Here is a 19,000-nt window from a genome sequence, read left to right as displayed (position 1 = left end):
TTGTTACTCGGTTCATCGAAGGTTCGTCCAAGTTTACAGCGGCGAATAAGCGAGTATTTTGTATATCGAGAGGCGTATCATCGTTCTAAAAGCAAAAGCAGGTTGGTCCGCGCACTCGCGAGGGGCCGGAAGGAAGGACGGTGCCGGGGCCGTTGGAGTATTTGCCACACTGCGAGTCCCGAGCTGGTGCTGCTAGCATTTTCGAATCGATCTCGTCTCAAGTGATTGACTCTAAGAGGATTATTTGGGACAGTTGGTAAAACGCACTCACTCCGAAATATACCCGCGCGCATCATCTCCCTCGTTCCATGGAACCCAGCAGAAAAATCAATCCTCTTTTTCCAATCGCTAGCTTCTTCAGGATTATTCAGAAAAGCTGATATTCTTCCATTACGAAATTACCGGAGCGGGATCCCAGCATTTTTCCACCGATGGGATTGCAATTTTGCAAAACAATGCTGAAAATGCTTTTCTAAACAGTTTCCAATAGGAATTTCTTAATAAGCGATTGCACGCTTTTGATTAAACTTATTTTCGTGGAATTTCGAACGAGTATTTTGTTTAGATGAATAGTAATGGTGAAGAAGGGGGGGGGGGGGGTTGCGTTTTACCATGCATAAACGAAGGAATATATAATTAAGATTAATTTGGGAGTTCTGTCGTGGAGTGTGTTAAAGCGTTGAATGAAACGTCATCATTTAGCAGCTCATATATATATATATATATATATGAGTTAAGAATATACGCGGAACATTCCACACACTATTAAGGAACGTCTCGGAGCTTAAAGCATATAGGTGAGAAATTAATTGCTCGAGTGACGCGACCACAGCTTTGACTTTTAATGGTGGCTGGTGAACAATGCATTAAACAATGGATACATCGTTGTCTACTCTTGTGCAATTTATACGCAAACATGCGTGCTGATGGTGCCAAATGAGAAAGGATATAGCGTTACATTAATTTTAATGGTAAATGCTAGCTAGTCATGACTTTGACTCCTAACGGAGTCATTTGCTAATGGCTAGCGAGCAATTAATATCATCAACAGTCTCTATCCTGTTCTACCTAACCTACGCGAAAAATTAATAGTTTTTCTTTTAATCTCGTTCATTGAAAAATTAATAACTCTCGCGTTGGTTTTTTATCCTCGTCTTAACTCGGTTTAATTGGTAAGTTATTAGGTTTTTTTTGTATTAAAATGATGGAAAATGTGAAATCAGTTGCAATAATATAGTTTTTGAATTAATTTAATTGAAATTATAAAATCTTATATTTTATGAAATAATTTTTATTTGACGTAGTTTTTATGTTTTTGTGCAGTGAGAAAATTTAATTAATATCATCAACAGTCTTTGTCCTATTCTATATACGACTTACGTGAAAAATTAATAATTGTTTTTATCTTATTCTCGTTCATTGAAAATTTAATAACTTTTTCGTTGGTGTTTTATCCTCGTCCTAACTCGGTTTAATTGGTAAGTTATTAAGTTTTTTTATATTGAAATGGTGCAAACGTGGTATCAATTATAATAATATAGTATTTAAATGAATTCAAATGAAATAATGAAATCTTCTTATATTATATTTGGCATATTTTTTTTTCACCTCGTTTTTGTGCAGTGGGAAAATTTAATTAATATCATCAACAGTCTCTGCTCTATTCTATATCTAACTTATGTGAAAAATTAATAATTGTTTTTATCTTAATCTCGTTCAATAAAAAATGAATAACTCTTTGGTTGATTTTGTATCCTCGTCTTAATTCTGTTTAATTAGTAAATAATTAAACCTTTTGTTGTTAAAATGCTGGCAAACGTGGTATCAGTTGCAATAAAATAATATTTACATTAATTCAGTCGAAATAACGAAATGTTCTTACATTATACAACGTAATTCTTTTTCATGCAGTTTCTGCGTTTTTGTGCCATGGGAAAATTTAAATTTGGTGGTAAATGCCACTCGAATGTGCTCGGCTAGGTTCCCCAAATGGCCTTGGGATGTTAGGTTAAGGTACGCGCATCTTTTGGCGGTAAATGATGCAGAGTGGTAGATGGAGATTCTGATTATTCTGTGTTAGGAATGTTAATAACCTACAAGTGGATTAACGTATTGATTATGCAAAGTATAAAATGTTGAATTTGTTTTCAATAAACAAAGCTTTAAACTTGAAGTAATGGTCAAAATAAAATATATAATTCAAACTGTTAAAGCCTTAGTCTTATAATTGAAAACAATTATTGATCTTCTGAAGCTGGTATTCTAAAAATGGCTGAAATAGAAATATATCAAACTAACAGTTTGTAAATAATCAATATTGATTTTTTTGAATGCAAATTACAACATTATTTTAACAAACTTACAAATTTCTTTTACTATAAGTTAACATATTAAACATGCAATTTCACATATTTCAAAATAAATAATAAAGATTTAAAAATTTAGCAAGATTATTCAAGATAGAATTAATTTTACGTATTAAATTATTACTAAATTGTCTAAAATCAATTCAAATTTTCTCAAAAAATGAGTAAAAGACTCTACAGTTTTTAAGTCTGCTCCTTATTAATACTAATCGACCGTTCAATTTAATGTCAAATGTGAGCTATTTCAAACTTTTCTCGATATAATATATTACAGTTTTAACGGAAATATAAAACCGAAGGATTGAAGCTTCGACATTAAAGAATATTCCAGTCAGACTTTCATCCTTATTCAAAATTAAACAGTGACTTTTATGGAAGCTACGTATATCGGTCATAACGGAAACGGATCGTGTTATTTATATCTAGAATAATAAAGATTACGGTTCAAGTTGGTTTGAGACTGCTTCAATAAATCAGACGTCTGTTGAATCGATGTCTTTTCGACATGGATTTAATTTTCTTGAAAGAATCTGATAAAGTTTGACAAGAACAAGCAGACAAAACTATGCTTCAACAATAATAAACCATTGAACGTACATATATGTATATATAACTTCATTTCTCTCTTTTCTAAGAACATAAATTTCTAAGTTGGATTTTTTTAATGGAACTTTAAAGAATTTCTAGGTAGGTAGGGAATATTTGTGGATTTTTCTGAACCATCAAGGAGAATTCGTTTGTTAAAGTGGATGGAAGGGAATTAATGCGTTTAACTGCGAGATTTATCGTGAGACTGGAGAACGTTAGTTTTATTTTCGCGATGATTCTTGGTCGAATAGTATATATATATATATATATATATATAAGAGTAAGGGCAGATTGAAGATGGATCGATTAGCTTGCTGCGAGCCGTAAAGAATTATGTATTTTCAGGAGGAAACTCGTGTATTACTGTCCACTCTCGTAGTTTCCTTAGTTTTTCTCATTTTTCCCAGCCACTTGGCTCCTTCTCTCCAAAGCAGCAGCAGCAGGAGCCTTTTTATACTTCTCTTGGAGAATCTGCGATTGGCGGGGATCCTACCCGTAACTTTTCTCATAAATAAAGACACGAGGGGACTGGGTAAACGAATATAAAAACCTCTCAACGCCGGACAACTTATCCAGCAGCAAAGAAAACAGAACAAACTTTTTACACTCTCGTTTCCCTTTTCTCGCCCGAATTAAAGAAAATCATTTGTCGAACGGTCACTTTTTTCTTCCCCTTTCTTAATATCAGGAAAAGCTCATTTTTATCGATTGTGTCTTACACGTGGGTAAATATATAAGAGTGTTATAAGGTATTAATTAATGAATAAATGTGTTGGTGTGAAATTAAACAAGTTTGAGCAAGGTATGGAGGTTTGATTGAGATGTCAGAAAATGGAGGATGAAATTTTGTATAGAATTTAGTCTTAGAATGTTTAACGTCCATCAGGGGATGACGTAAGATCACTTTTTTCTGGGTTATTTTTTAATATCATGAAAAGCTCGTTTTTAACGATTGAATTACACGAGGGGAAAAGTATAATTGTTGTATTTAGATATTTGTTAATGAATGAACATGTGAGTGTGAAATTAAACAAGTTGAGCAGTGTGTAGAGGTTCGATTGAGATATGAGAAAATGGAGGATGAAATTTTGTATAGAATTCAGTGTTAGAATGTTTAACGTCCATCAGGGAATGAGAGAAACGTTCACTTTTTTCTGGGCTTTTCTTAATATCAGGAAAATCTAATTTTTTTCCATTGTGTTTTATATAGGTGTATGTATAAGTATTACACTTTGGTATTGATGAAGAATTGGGTGAGTGAGTCTAAAATTAAGTGGGTTTGAATGGCTCATTGTGCGAAGTGAATAAAAAGGGGATGAAAATTTGTACTGTGCAGTGTCAAGGATTTTTAACGTGCATTAGGGAGTAGCGTAAATCATCTTCTATTAGGGGGGGGGGGGGGGGGTGGAGGTGGTATGAGGCACACTCTTTTTATACTTTCATTTTCCTCTTCTCACTAAAGGGCCATTCCACGTCAAAACAGACAGATTTCGGAGTACAACACCGATTTTTTTTTTTTAAATATATGTTAATATATAAGAAAATACAAGACTTTTGGCGCTAGTTTGAGTCAAAAATCTTTTTTCGTTTCGGAGATACGAGCTGTCAAAGTTTGCAGTTTTACTGTTTTTGGTAAAAACACGTAATCTTTGAAAATTTATATCTCCTAAACTAATAAAGATAGAAGACTCTGGCTGGAACGAGTGTACTCAGAAAGAATCATACTTTATTAGAAAAATATAAAAAAAGACAGTTTGTTTTAATTGGTTAAAACTATTAACAATTAAAATAAACATTTGAATTAACAAATGTGTTGTCATGCTCTGACAATTATAAAAAAATATCAGGAATGTTCCTTGGAATGTCCTCTACAAAGAAAAAAATTAAAACGCGTATACTCTCTTGGTGTTCATAGTGAAAAAAAATATTTTATCACGACGCGCTCGGCCAGAAGCGTCGTTCGAGCGGCGTAAACCGGTGAAGCGCATGCGTAACTGAGCGCGACTAGTCTCTACATGTCGGAATCCATCAATCTATGAATAATGCGAGCTAATAACATGTTTTAATTGTTTGTTTATGTTTTTATAAATATTATAAATTAACAATATATTTATTATTATTCTGCTTTATAAGCAGTCGTTATTTATTTACAAAATAATTAGCAATAAGACATTTGAACATGGCATTGAATATACAAATTATATACTAATTTATATTTACATATTTTATTAAATTATGGCAGAAGAAAATATTAGGAATATGAAATTTCTGTACTGAAAATATTTAACAAACTTTAACAATTGTATAATTATCTGATTGAGGAAAAGCTTTAGTTTGTAATTGTGTCTTTGAATCTATCGTTAAAAATGCACGATAATTTCTAGTTCCTTTAACTATTTTTACTTTTCAAAAAAATCTCGTTTAAATTATTTTAATGCTTATTAAAACACTTCGTACGAGATTTTTTGAAAAGTGAAAATAGTTAAAGGAACTTGAAATTATCGTGCATTTTTAACGATAGATTCAAAGACACAATTACAAACTAAAGCTTTTCCTCAATCAGATAATTATACAATTGTTAAAGTTTGTTAAATATTTTCAGTACAGAAATTTCATATTCCTAATATTTTCTTCTGCCATAATTTAATAAAATATGTAAATATAAATTAGTATATAATTTGTATATTCAATGCCATGTTCAAATGTCTTATTGCTAATTATTTTGTAAATAAATAACGACTGCTTATAAAGCAGAATAATAATAAATATATTGTTAATTTATAATATTTATAAAAACATAAACAAACAATTAAAACATGTTATTAGCTCGCATTATTCATAGATTGATGGATTCCGACATGTAGAGACTAGTCGCGCTCAGTTACGCATGCGCTTCACCGGTTTACGCCGCTCGAACGACGCTTCTGGCCGAGCGCGTCGTGATAAAATATTTTTTTTCACTATGAACACCAAGAGAGTATACGCGTTTTAATTTTTTTCTTTGTAGAGGACATTCCAAGGAACATTCCTGATATTTTTTTATAATTGTCAGAGCATGACAACACATTTGTTAATTCAAATGTTTATTTTAATTGTTAATAGTTTTAACCAATTAAAACAAACTGTCTTTTTTTATATTTTTCTAATAAAGTATGATTCTTTCTGAGTACACTCGTTCCAGCCAGAGTCTTCTATCTTTATTAGTTTAGGAGATATAAATTTTCAAAGATTACGTGTTTTTACCAAAAACAGTAAAACTGCAAACTTTGACAGCTCGTATCTCCGAAACGAAAAAAGATTTTTGACTCAAACTAGCGCCAAAAGTCTTGTATTTTCTTATATATTAACATATATTTTTTAAAAAAAAAATCGGTGTTGTACTCCGAAATCTGTCTGTTTTGACGTGGAATGGCCCTAAAATTAAAAAAAAAGAATTTCTCAAACAATTAATTGTTTCTTCACATTTTTAAATATAATGGATAAGCAAATTTTGCTTCTATAGTTTACTTTGCATATGTATGTGTAAGTGTTACGTTTCGATATTGCATAAGGAATGGACGAGTGAGTGAGAAATTAGGTGGATTTGCAGGCTGTGGAGGCTGAATTGAAATGTGAATGATGAGGATAAGGTGAAATTTTGTAGAATTTAGTGTTAGAATTGTTAACGTGCATTTTAGGAAGTAGTGCAAATGATCGTTTAAAGAAAGGATGAGTTTATCGAACTTCTTATACTCTCACTTTCCTCTTCTCACTAAAATTAAAAAAAAAGAATTTTTCAAACAATTAATTATTTCTTCATATTTTTAAATATAATGGATAAGCTAATTTTGCTTTTATCGTGTACTTTGCATATATGTGTGTGTGTGTGTTACGTTTCGATATTGAATAAGGAATGGACGAGTGAGTGGGAAATTAGGTGGATTTGCAGGGTGTGGAGGTTGAATTGGGATGTGAATAATGGGGATAGGGTGAAATTTTGTAGAATGCATGGCGTTAGAATGTTTAACGTCCATTAGGGGTTAGTGTAAACGATCTTTCAGAGAGAGAGAGAGAGAGAGAGAGAGAGAGAGAAGGGGGGGGGGGGGATGGTGTTCGATATTGGTGTGTGATTTTACGTATGTGTGTGTGGGTGAAGCGTTATAGGGGGAACAGCAAAAGCGTGTTGGCGTTTGTATCGTTGCTTGGCAGTCCTAGAATCCACGTGGGCGTGAATGCTTTGACATTGTACGCGATTCCTGAACAGGCAAACCCTCGGGATACGCATTGTGCTCAAGGCCATAGTCGGCTCTCGTCGTTTGCATTGCTCAAACACATCCCTGCATAAAGCCGAATACCGTGACGGACCCAGCATCCATGCACGAGGTATTTCTCTATGCGTTCTCTGATTGGCAAATCTACCAATCCTGAAATTTTTGCTAATTAATGCAGCTTATCCCTTCGTACTATATACATATAGTATATGTATGCCTCCAGGCTTATAATTTCTTCTATATATTCCTGCAATGTCTTGAGCAAACAAACTACTGCAACTATTCAGAATTATAAATCAAAATTCTGTATATACAGGGGGTGGCGCGTAAGACGCTCCACAATATGGATACAAAATGACGTGTATCTCTTTAACTGTAACAGATATTCAATTTTTTCATATGACCTTATTGAAAGCAAATAACAAGAGGTTTCGAAAAGGTTTTATGCAAAAATTGCATATCTCTTATAATTAAAGAGATACGCGTCATTTTGTACCCATGCTCTGGGGTGCCTGATGCGCCACACTCTGTATATATACAATTAATTTTTTCTAATTTTCCTAGAATATAAGTTTTCTCTGTGTTACTATATAAGGAAAAGGGAATTAAATTTAAGTTGGTAAATATTCCAATTTTAATTTGTCGGAAACGATGATGCTTCTTCCGTTACAAACACACATGCACGTGTCAATCACAAGTTACGTGTTGAGATGTTATATAAAGTTTTGGGAAGTCAATATTAATATTAAAATTGTTATAAACAAGAGCAAATCGAAGGTTCTTGAGTGGAAAGTTAGTTTAGACCAAGAAAGTAACACTCTGTACGGCGATTTTATTTTTTACAATAAAATCAAATTTATACGTTTCCAAAATAGTTGTTTTCATAACGATAAGTTATGTCAAGCTTAAGTCGAGATTAAAATTAAGGTAAGATATTTTTTTCCATGTCAAGAATTTATTTGAGAATAATATCATGTATCAGTTTTGATGCTATACTTAGTACCGGTGTAGTTATCAATTTTTATTCTCAATCTGTATCGTGGGCATAAGTGTGTGTGTGTGTGTACATACACATGTTCATATCTCTTAATTTCATTCCCTCTTGGTTTTATAGAGTTATTCTATGCGATTTGTTAATAAATCGATCTCGAGGATTTGTTAATTGTGATTGCACGTAGATATAGCTTTAAATATAAATTATTTGACCTTTTCCAAAGAGAGTAAATTATTGTGAAAATCTGTTAATTTCGTTTGAAATAAATAATACATTTTTTGTGGATATTAATCGTTAGGGCTAATGCGTTCACATTCTCTCAACTGCCCCTCATTTGCCCTATAGGACTGCGCACACTTACCCGACTTACGGGTCAAATGTACAGATTCTGTCTTCTTTTAAATAAAATTAGGTACTTATTTTTTGAATGAAACGGTTTACTGTAAAATTTATTTTGGCAATCAGTACTCTAATAAATTCCTTATCGGACCTTCATCTATTTTTGTTTTTACTAACCCTTATCTGTTAAGCCTGACAATCTTCTAATGGGCAAGTGCGCACACTTGCACCAAATGACTTACTGGTATAAAATAAATGTGATAAATATACTCGTAGTACTGATATCCATCGTCCAATCTTAAACTTAATCTCAAGCTTAAAATCAACTGTACTTGTTTAATAGATATCTTAAAGATTATAAAGTAAATTTAAGCTGAAGTTTCTTCTATGAACAACGGTGCTAAAAACTTAATTTTTGCATTTTTTATTAAATCCTTTTTTTCATCTTGTACCCTTCTCAGATTGAAAATATAACATTGTATGTAGAATCACGGCTAATTACTATTTATTACATAAACTGTCAAATAAGAACCAAAATATAAAACTGAAACTACCAACAGCATGCACAATCGCAATTGTTTAAGTTTCGCGCTCGTATCCTCTCTACTGTAGTAAAAAAATGGCGGAACCAATGAAAATGCTAACATTTCTGAATCCTTTATGATCAAACTCTTCCTGGAGGGACTATTGTAGTAAAAAAATAACAATACGTTATCACAATAAAAAGGATGATATCACCGCCGTTATCACGGTTCGATACAATCGTTACTCGAATCTCTGTCCAGTTTCGTTGTGCGTACCAAAGCGATTGCTTCGTAAAGTTTGACGGATTCAAGATGCGGACACGATAACCGCAAGAATTTAGTTTTAATTTCTTCGTGGCTCTTTGTTTTCTTCTGTTAACTACATCCCTTACGAAATGCTTGGCCCAGAACGTGAACGCAACCCTGGAAAGTGCATATAGCATTATTCCACCCGACGAGACAACGGTTGATGAGGAAAGCTGGGAAATAGCGAAACCGGAAGTGAGTCCGAACCTCGCAGTCGACCCGGAAGATCCATACGAAGAAGTAGATGAGGAGCACGAAAAATCTGTGCACGACTATGTCCAAGTCGGAACCATTCACGATAAAAAAGACTTGGTTTCATTTCCGGTAGATAGTTTTATAACAAAAAAATAATGAGGACGTTGAAGACAAACCAAAATCTTCGATTCCCGGTAAGAGCGCTGATGAAACGCGAGTGGAAAATATTTAAGATACGGTCAGTAGTGCGTTATCAATGGGCATGACCATTTCTCTAAGCACCAAACTATTAGATGTTTTTTTTTTGTTTGTTAATTAATCTCAACACTATATGATACCATAATTGGCATAATTCATCGGGTTATTTTCTTAGTTCATCGCGAAGGTTTGTTTAAAAAAGATTTAATACTTCTTTGCGGATGAGTTTAAATTAAATTTAGGAGATAGTGTTGATATGTTAGCTATATTACTTATATCTTATGTTTTGTCATTTAACCATTGAAGCGCACACTTCCCATTAATATCATAAAACGTACATGGGGTCTTTTAGACCCCAACTTTTTATAATGTCTACAAAACTTGTATTCTCACGTATTCTATTACGAAAATAATTAATAATGTTTCTCATTAATCGGTTTTTCACAATTGACGGTACAAATACAAAACTTTGAATCCTACAAGTTACAATTGAAGCTATTTGCTTTGGGATATTTTAGACCCCTAGTGCGCTTTAAGGATTAATCACTTGTGCGTGAATCGGGGATGAATCACTGATATCGTGCACCTTGTTATCTATACCCAGTTATTGATAAAGAAAATTTATCAGTCTTGCATATTCGATCATTTTGAGCTATAATTTGAAAAATATAATAAAAGTAGATAACAGCCTCGTTGAATAATACGAATAAAAGGTGAAATGCTTAAAATTTTTTATTTTATTTTAGATTTTACTGATCAGGATTCGGATAGGTACGCACCCCGTCCAGATGATTATTTACCAGTGTTTAACGCGACGGAAAAAAGATTGCGAGAGATACGCAGTAATTTTATGTATTGGTATTTTGACAAAGGGGGCGATAAAAATCAGGGCGATTATCAATCTGATATTCATTCGTCAAACACTCGGATCCACAAAAGTTTAAATTTCCAGCTTCCATTCTTTGGCTCCAGATTCAATCATACAAGAGTGCCTCTCGCAATTTTTCTAACAATTCTTTATGTTTTTTAAACAAGTTTGATGATGAAACCAATTGTTTCTATTTAGTTATCGATCAATGGTTACCTATAGAATATTTAGCGATCCTCCGGATTACTACGACCACCCTCTGGTATTCCCCGTCAAAGACTGGCCGGGGAAGAACGATCCCACCTTCATATAGGTTATATTTTACCGCAAGTGTCGCATCGGAAAACTCTTCTCTCGGAGCTGACATCAATCAGAAGAGACCAGGCATTTATTTCAGGTATAAATATATTAATTCAGAAATATAAAAAAAATCTTAAAGTATTTTTATAAATATTACAATTTTTATATTAAAATTAATTTTTATATCTCGAAAGATTGGAGAGGGATTTGCAAACGAGAAACGATCAATTTTTGGGCCGAAATGCGAGAGAGGGTGAAATATGATAGATATTCGCGAGGGTGTCGTTGGGTCTGATTCTTTTGAACCGAAACATGCGGTCATCGTGACGTGGAAAAATGTATCTTTCGCAGGAGGGCTCATACATGCTTTAACTATACCTAACACGTTCCAATTAGTATTGGCTACGGACGAGGTTTACACTTGCGCAATTTTCAATTATCTGGATATTCAATGGACTTCTCACACCGAAGTCGGAGGAGATACGATGCACGTGGAGGGTGGTGTTCCCGCATATGTAAGGTTACAATAAATATTACGTCAATAGTTAATCATCTCTATCTCTCTATCTTTATTAAGTAAAAAATAAAATATTAGGTCGACTTCAATGCTGAAAATCGAACGCAAAGTTACGAGTACAAGCCATACACTCGAATGACCGCAATTCGAGATCTAACGAGGAAAGGGTGGGCCAATGGATTCCCCGGTCGTCATATTTTCAGGATAGACGAAAACATAGTGTTAGGAAGCTGTAATAAAGACTTGTAACCTTTAGAGTCTCACACACATACACACACACACACACAATGAGAAGTATACTCCCCACTTATTCTCCATTGGCTTTTGTAACGTAAAAATGAACAGTTTGGGTAATCCAGGAACTTTTTGGCTTCAATACATATCTGAGTAATCACTTTTGGTACTTTTGTTGATTTTAACATGTAATGTAGGAACTGCAATTGTTTATAACAATCTCAAACGGTGAAAAAAATGTGCTTTTTTTTTTGTACAAAATCAGGTGGGCGACAAGCAAATGATGTAAAATATTGAAAAAATTACTAGATGGCATCAATGTATTGTAGATCAATATATATTTTTTTCGAAATTTTTTGCAGGTTCAATTTTTCAATTTCGACGTGGTTTAGTAACCGAGTGGATATATTATCGACAAATAATCACTAACAAGCTATGTATATTATTTGCTAATTGAATATATATATATAATGTAATATGTTAAATTAATAATTATAAGGCTTGAAAATCGACACGATATTTTAATATTTGAAACTGACTCAAATTTTATACTTAACAACTGGTTTACTTGATCAGCTATTTTAAATTTCACTGTTTGATTCGAAATTTGTTATTAGTAGGCCAAAAAACTTTAGAATTTAAACATTCGCCGAGAAATTCCAAGTAAATAATAATTTGAGACTTTGAGGGTTCGGTACGTAAGGTTTATAAAAATATGAACTGATCGGAAGAAAATAATTTACATTAATTTTTATATAAAAAAAAAAGCTTCGCTTGTAAAGAAAGGCAAGCACACAAATCATCCAACGCATAAACAATATAGTAAAATAAAATATTCCAATTAAAAAAATGAGTGAAATCCAAATGTTAGTCAAGTATTTATTTTTATTGTGGCAAAAGTTAAAATTTCGAAAAAGAAATAGTAACACAAACAAGTTACTTGCCTGGGGCCCATAATGTCCATACGTATAAGTTTCTATCTTACAATAAAAGCGTTAAAGTGTTGCTAAACCCCAATTCGAAAATGTGACTATTTAAGGCCATTGCGTAGAACGGGCCGCCGGCAAGTAACTTAATTGTTTGTGTTACGATTTCTTTCTCGAAATTTTAACTTTTGCCACAGTAAAAATAAATACTTGCCTAACATTTGGATTTCAATAATTTGCTTAATTTTAATATTTTATTTTACTATATGATTGACACTGGACGATTTATATACCTGTCGTCTTTTGTTACGAGCGAAGCTTGTTTTTTATGGGATATAGATAATATAGTATGAGATGTTTGGATTGCATGAACCGATTATGATGTTCTTAGGGTCAAATGAAAGCTTTTTCAAAATCATTTAAAATAAAAGCTTTTATTTAAATAATGACAATGAATTATTCGCGAAGAAAAATTAGTTTGAAAATTGGAACGGCCCAACTATCTTTATGAAAGAGTATAGTCCCTCGATGGTGGTATAGGCATGACTCTACTTTTATATGTATTTGCCATTGAGGCACTACAATGTCTCTCAATACTTAAAAATGTTGTTATTGTTTCAAGAATGAAGTAAAAAAATGTAGGACATTTTGAGCAGAGAATCCTTTTTTCGTAGAGTAGACGTGAAATGCATAAATTAAAGTTTATTTGAGCGATGGGAGGGGGTGAAGAAAGTTAAAGGAGAAGAGAAAGTTTGTGATTTTGAAAGTCCTCCGAGCAATCTCGTATTTTTTGACTTGGCGTGCTGGGCCTTCGTAGCACGATATCCGGTTCCTTCATGTAAATTACTTTTTTTATCCCAACTCGATCAGCCCTCCGCAATGCGCAGCGACAGTAACAATATTTTCCGCCGCAAGAATTATACGTCGACTTAAAAAACGAGCGGAGCGAGAACTCTCGGGCAGAACACGAGATTTTAACTCGGCAGACCGCCACGATCGATTTTCCCTCCCCCTCCCCTCCTTTCCTCCCTTCGGCTCTTTCACGTGCCCACGGCCCACGCTACTACTTCACGTGTCGTTTTTAATTCCGATAAGCCACGATACCAATCGTATTAATAATCCTGATCCTACCTCATTTTTCCATATGATCCTGAAGAACGGTCAACCGAGCATGAAACGTTCTTTTTCAACGTTATGTGTTATTAGTTTTTGCCGTATCTCACGAACAATTAAATATTTATCCTGATGTTTCCCTTTAACCTTTAAAGGGTGGGAATTTATTGTAACAATTTTGAAGAATTTTTTATGTAAAAGTTGCATATGTATGAGAAATTCCTAAATAGAAATATGACCAACCAAGGCCTTTCAAAGGTTAAGCATCAAGAAAATAAAGAATCTGTTCTCTTCTTCAGATATTACTGCGATTCTATATCAGGTATCGTTTTTCAATTCCAATGAGCCACGAAATCAATCGTATATTAGTCATCCTAACGAAGTCTGATTTCCATATGATCCTGAAGAACTGTTAACTGAGAAACAGACGTACTTCTTCAACGTTACGTGTTATTAAATTTTACCGTATCTTATACGAATAATTAAAAATTTATCCTGGTATTTACCCTTAACCTTTAAAGGGTGGGAATTTTTTGTAACAATTTTAAAGATTTTTTCATTTAAAAGCTGCATGAACATACATGATTAATTCCAAAGAAAAATTTTGTTATTGATCAAATATATGACACCAGACAGAAATATTAAAAGTTAAATATTGAAAAAATACAGAATTCGCTTTCATCATCAGAAATGTCAAGCATCCTTTTTAATTCCGATAAGTCATAGTACCATTAATCAATAATCTTAATCAAACCTGATTTCCATATGATCCTAGAGAAAAGTCAACTACGAATGAAAAATTGTTTCGTAATGTTTGTACATATCTATACATATTCTATAGAATCAATTGTAGCATTTCCCTTCAGAAATATAAAAATGAAAGAATTTGCTCTTTTCTTCAGAAATGTCAAATATCCTTTTTAATTCCGATAAGCCACGATGGAATAAATAATCCCACAGTCAAGCTATACTTCCAAATAATCCTAGAGAAAAGTCAACTATACGAATGAAAAATTGTTTCGTATTGTTTATACACGTACGATTTTACATCTTATCGTAAATACTCTATAGAATCAAATATCAATCCCATCCTTTCCCTAGAAACACGTATAAATTAAAGAGTTTGCTCTCTTCTCGGGAAATTTCTGCAATTCGTAAATCTTGTGGGACGAGAGCAGTAAGAGAGAGAGAGAGAGAGAGAGAGCGTGGATTTATGTAAAAGCATTTTTCAGAAAGTGCGCAATCGGGCTCCTTTACAAATGTTTTGCTGGATGGGAATTTTTCTTCCATCCACCGTGGAGGATCGATCGTCTCGTTCCAAAAGTTAATGATTCCTTGGAGCCGTCGCTCGGGTAGCTTCGTTTCTCAAACTGGTGCGAACGAGAAAGTGAAAATCCCTATATAAATTTATCTCTCGTAAATAACACTAAAAATACATTTTTCCTCCAAAACTGACTTTGCTCCACTCGATTATGGAAATAAACCTAAAAAAAAAAAAAAAAAATAGAAAACTGCAATTGTTACTTTTTCTGAAGAAGAGAAGATTTGCAGATTTTCCTCGGATCGGTGCACGATATAATTAACGCAGATGCGATGGCTCCTTCGCATTTTGGAAAGAAAATTTCAAACGTGCACCGAGTCTCAACTAAGAGAGAGAGAGAGAGAGAGAGAAAGGAGAGATATAATCGCGTGAAAAGAGGAGAATTAAATGAGCCAGGCTGGCTGATATTCCAGCTGCGTTTGCTAAAATGTTATAGTCACCGTTGTACTTCCGACCTGGCCAAGGGAATCCCGAATATATCCAACGAATACCTCTACGTTTACTATATATATATATATATATATACTCACTCCCTCCAAAGAGAAAGATTCGAAAATTTTGCTCAACCAACGACAACATTATTGGATTCCTAGCTCTCTTGAAATTTTCCTCCATCTCCAAACATTCTTCTCTGCTCTCCTCGTGCCTCGAATCTCCTCGACTGCGGATCCTTGAATTATAGTTGTTTTAACGAGACCGAGAGACTAAATTTATGTCGTCGATTGACCGATTCTTCCACGTCTGGGGCTGAAATAGCTCGAGAAATAACGAGGATCGTGGCTATTAAGGGCTGCTGCACCAGAAAAATCTACCCTTTTCGATCTTCCCCATTTTTTATAGAAAAAAATAATTAATTTTGATAATTATGTATTTACGAAGGTTTTACATTTGTGTTTATTGATCACTGTACTGGATAATTTATTTTTTAGGTTGACCTGTGACGTTTTACAAGTGATTAGTCTTTGTTATTTGATTTGATCGATGGATAAATTCTCAGATAAGATCCATCGTAGGATTTTTTTGTGCGTCTGGGGTTGATAGCTTGTATATTGGAAAAATATCCATATTTTCTTGGCATATCTGGTTTAATCGTCTTCGTAAAATAGATCGTTTAGATGTCGTTAAGGTCCAAGTTCTTCCAAATGATTGCATTCTTATTGTACTCACCAGAGGTAGAAGAATGGCATTTCTTAATGGGATATTTTTGCTTTTTTTTCTTTAGCGAATCCCCATCCACGTTTATAGCGTTATAGGTGCACGTATATATATCTCTTTTTAATTCTGTTTACCAGGCAAGAATCGATCGATGGGTATAGGAATGTTATAAATTGTTTATTTATCGTTGAAAAATTTTTATCGCTGCTATATATCAAGGTGTGCTTATTTTAAGTAGAAAAATATCAGACGCGATGATATTCGAGTTGAGATTTTTTATAAATTCAATAATCTGAGCTTCTACAAGTCAAGGGGTGATTTAGATAAGATTTACGCTTATATCGAGTACTCAACAGTTATCAAATTCTTTATTTTTGAAATACGAACACAATAATTAAATGTAATATGATTAACAGTATTTTTATTATATAATAAATTATTAAGTACCTTTATCTCGTTTAAATCTAAATTTTCCACACCTCATTAATCTTGTAATGAATTTCTTAATTTGTAACTTAAAAATGTGTTTAATTAAAAAAGGTATAAACATTTTCTATCACTTTTACAAAAATTCTAATATTATTAATTTAAAATTCTTGGAATATTCTTGTAAATTTTTCTCAGAAACCCTGCATCATCCTGTTTTTTCTCTTTAGGAAACTTTTGATATGGTGAAATTGAGATTGGTGGTAGTCCTGTGTGTTTCTCAGATTCCCAAATGATTCGATCCACACACACACAAGCAAGGTTACATACAATATTCCATTTTGCACGAGTCTGTTAAATACTTGGCAATATGAGGGTGTCTGCGTTTCGATGAGGTTAACGATACGACGATGCAAGTTTATAATATAATAGGATAGCATGAGTAATAGGATGCCGTCTTAGCAGTGGTTCAACGAGGAGGAAACTTTAGCCACGCCAGTCGCAGCAAGTATTTTCCAATAGTTTCTCTCCTCTTGAAAGGCCTGTCCGAGTCCTCCAGGAGATTGCTTATCCCGTGAGCGATTCCGGACATCCGGAACTCCGACCGTGTTTAAATCCCCTGCGTAGAGGGAGGGGGGGGGGGGGGAGGGGTGTAACACAAATTTGTAGAAACACTTGGAAAAATTCGATAAGATTCCTGAAGAACAGCAGGCAAATGTAGAATTTAAATTACACACGGTCCTTCTATTTCTTTTTCCTTATTCTTTTTATTTCGATTTTTATATTCCCCACCTCTATATATATATATATATATATATTCTCCATCGAATGATCGGAGCCAAACAAGCATCGTACTAGAAATATTTTCAACTTTGAATGTAATTGGAGCATTGGAAAACCACGAAGGAATTTAATTAAATTTAATGAGTCTCCATTGTCGAATCTCGTGAAATGCTTCTATATATATATATATATATATATGGCTATCTCGTTATATCTCGAAATATAAAACTTGCTTACATATTTCGCAAATCGTACCACAGTCTTCTGACAAAATGGCATACACTCAAGACATTCCTTCGTTCGCCTGTAGGGATCGAGCATTAAACGATCCAATTCTTTTTTTTTATTTTGATCTCTTCGAGCAATTTCTCCTCGGCCAACCGAACGCACCTCGCGAGAGGCAATTACGATGTTGACGAAGAAATATTAGCCGTAATAGCGTGGGGAGTGGGGTGGGGAAGAGCGAGATTTTTGCATTCATCGGGGAGAGGCGAGCCAGACAAAAATAAAATATTGGAAGGGTGAGTTGGGATGGGGGGGGGGGGGGTGGGGTAAGAAGGAGGGAGGAGGAAATTTTGCGAAAGATTTGCATGGCAGGGGGTTTTTTCGTTAATACCTCGTTAGAGAACGGTGTCTGGCTGATGGAATATTGATAAAGGGAGACTAATGCACCGTGATGTATTTCCTTTTCAACGCTAAACGAATACGGATCGCTCGAAATGGTTACGAGAAACACGGAATATCAATCAAAAAATTTTCACGTCCACCTATCGGACACCCAGGTGTTCCATCTTACGATTCTCTTCTATTTCCCAAGCAGTTTCCTCCCAGAAGAAATTGAGAATCTTTGTCGGATTGCTTCCCGCGAAAAACATTCGCAAAAAATCATCCCTTTCTCTCCTTCGCAATTTAATTCCGGAGAAATAGTGATTTATTTTCTCTATGATTCGTCATTTTTATTTCTTCATAAATTTTCCAACTTGCTCATTGCTAGGGAATTTATTTTCTGTATCGAGAACTTATAGCTTTATTGCTGGAGGTACTGTGGCATTTTCATTCTATATATACATATATGTATAGATTTATTGATTTGTTTCCTGTCTATGATTTGTCATTTTTATTTCTATTTAAATTTTCAAAGTCACTTGCTATATCTATGGTGAATTTATTTTGTATATCGAAAACTGATATTTGTTTTTTTTCTTTGTTAGACATCCTGTAGAATTTTAACAGTGCAGGATGTGCGTTTACTCGAAATATAAATCCAGCTTACTGGTATTCATCGTGTAACGCATTGCTGGCTTTAATTAAAAATTTCTCGAAACGCATTGTCAGCTTATGAGTGAGTAAGAGAGAGAGAGAGAGAGAGAGAGAGAGAGAGAGAATTATACCACACAGACAGAGAGATTTCATAACGTATCAAATCTTACAGAATTTGCCTCCTGATGCTGCATCTACCAATATATATACTGTATATATACCTACTGTATACTCGTGAGCCAACAATTAATTAAAATTCGCAACAATCCAAGCACCAAGAAAATTAACAAACACTGCTACTAGATAAGCAATTATTATTCTAAAATACTAAAGAAGG

General features: G+C 33.8%; 1 protein-coding gene across 5 annotated transcripts in view; it reads left to right on the top strand.

The window, feature by feature from the left end:
- Nucleotides 1-19,000, top strand: part of SP2353 (EGF like, fibronectin type III and laminin G domains protein pikachurin) — a 165,595-nt gene that overhangs the window by 3,307 nt on the left and 143,288 nt on the right. Inside the window, exons 1-3 of one of the 5 annotated variants that reach the window (XM_066743214.1) lie at nt 9,348-9,756; nt 10,507-10,531; nt 10,827-11,025. The exons of 2 other annotated variants lie outside the window; for them this stretch is intronic. The gene's annotated coding sequence lies outside the window, so the exon portion shown is untranslated. Of the gene's footprint in view, nt 1-9,347; nt 9,757-10,193; nt 10,532-10,826; nt 11,026-19,000 lie in introns of those variants that run through there. 2 more of the 5 variants (XM_066743205.1, XM_066743224.1) reach the window with 2 other exon arrangements.

This window comes from Prorops nasuta, unplaced genomic scaffold (genome assembly GCF_024137725.1).
Source record: "Prorops nasuta isolate Cenicafe-Biocafe unplaced genomic scaffold, Cenicafe_Pnas_1.2 PNAS00002, whole genome shotgun sequence".
Classification (NCBI taxonomy): domain Eukaryota; kingdom Metazoa; phylum Arthropoda; class Insecta; order Hymenoptera; family Bethylidae; genus Prorops; species Prorops nasuta.
The sequence above is the reverse complement of the archived record's forward strand: the minus strand, read 5'-3'. Positions and strand labels throughout refer to the sequence as shown.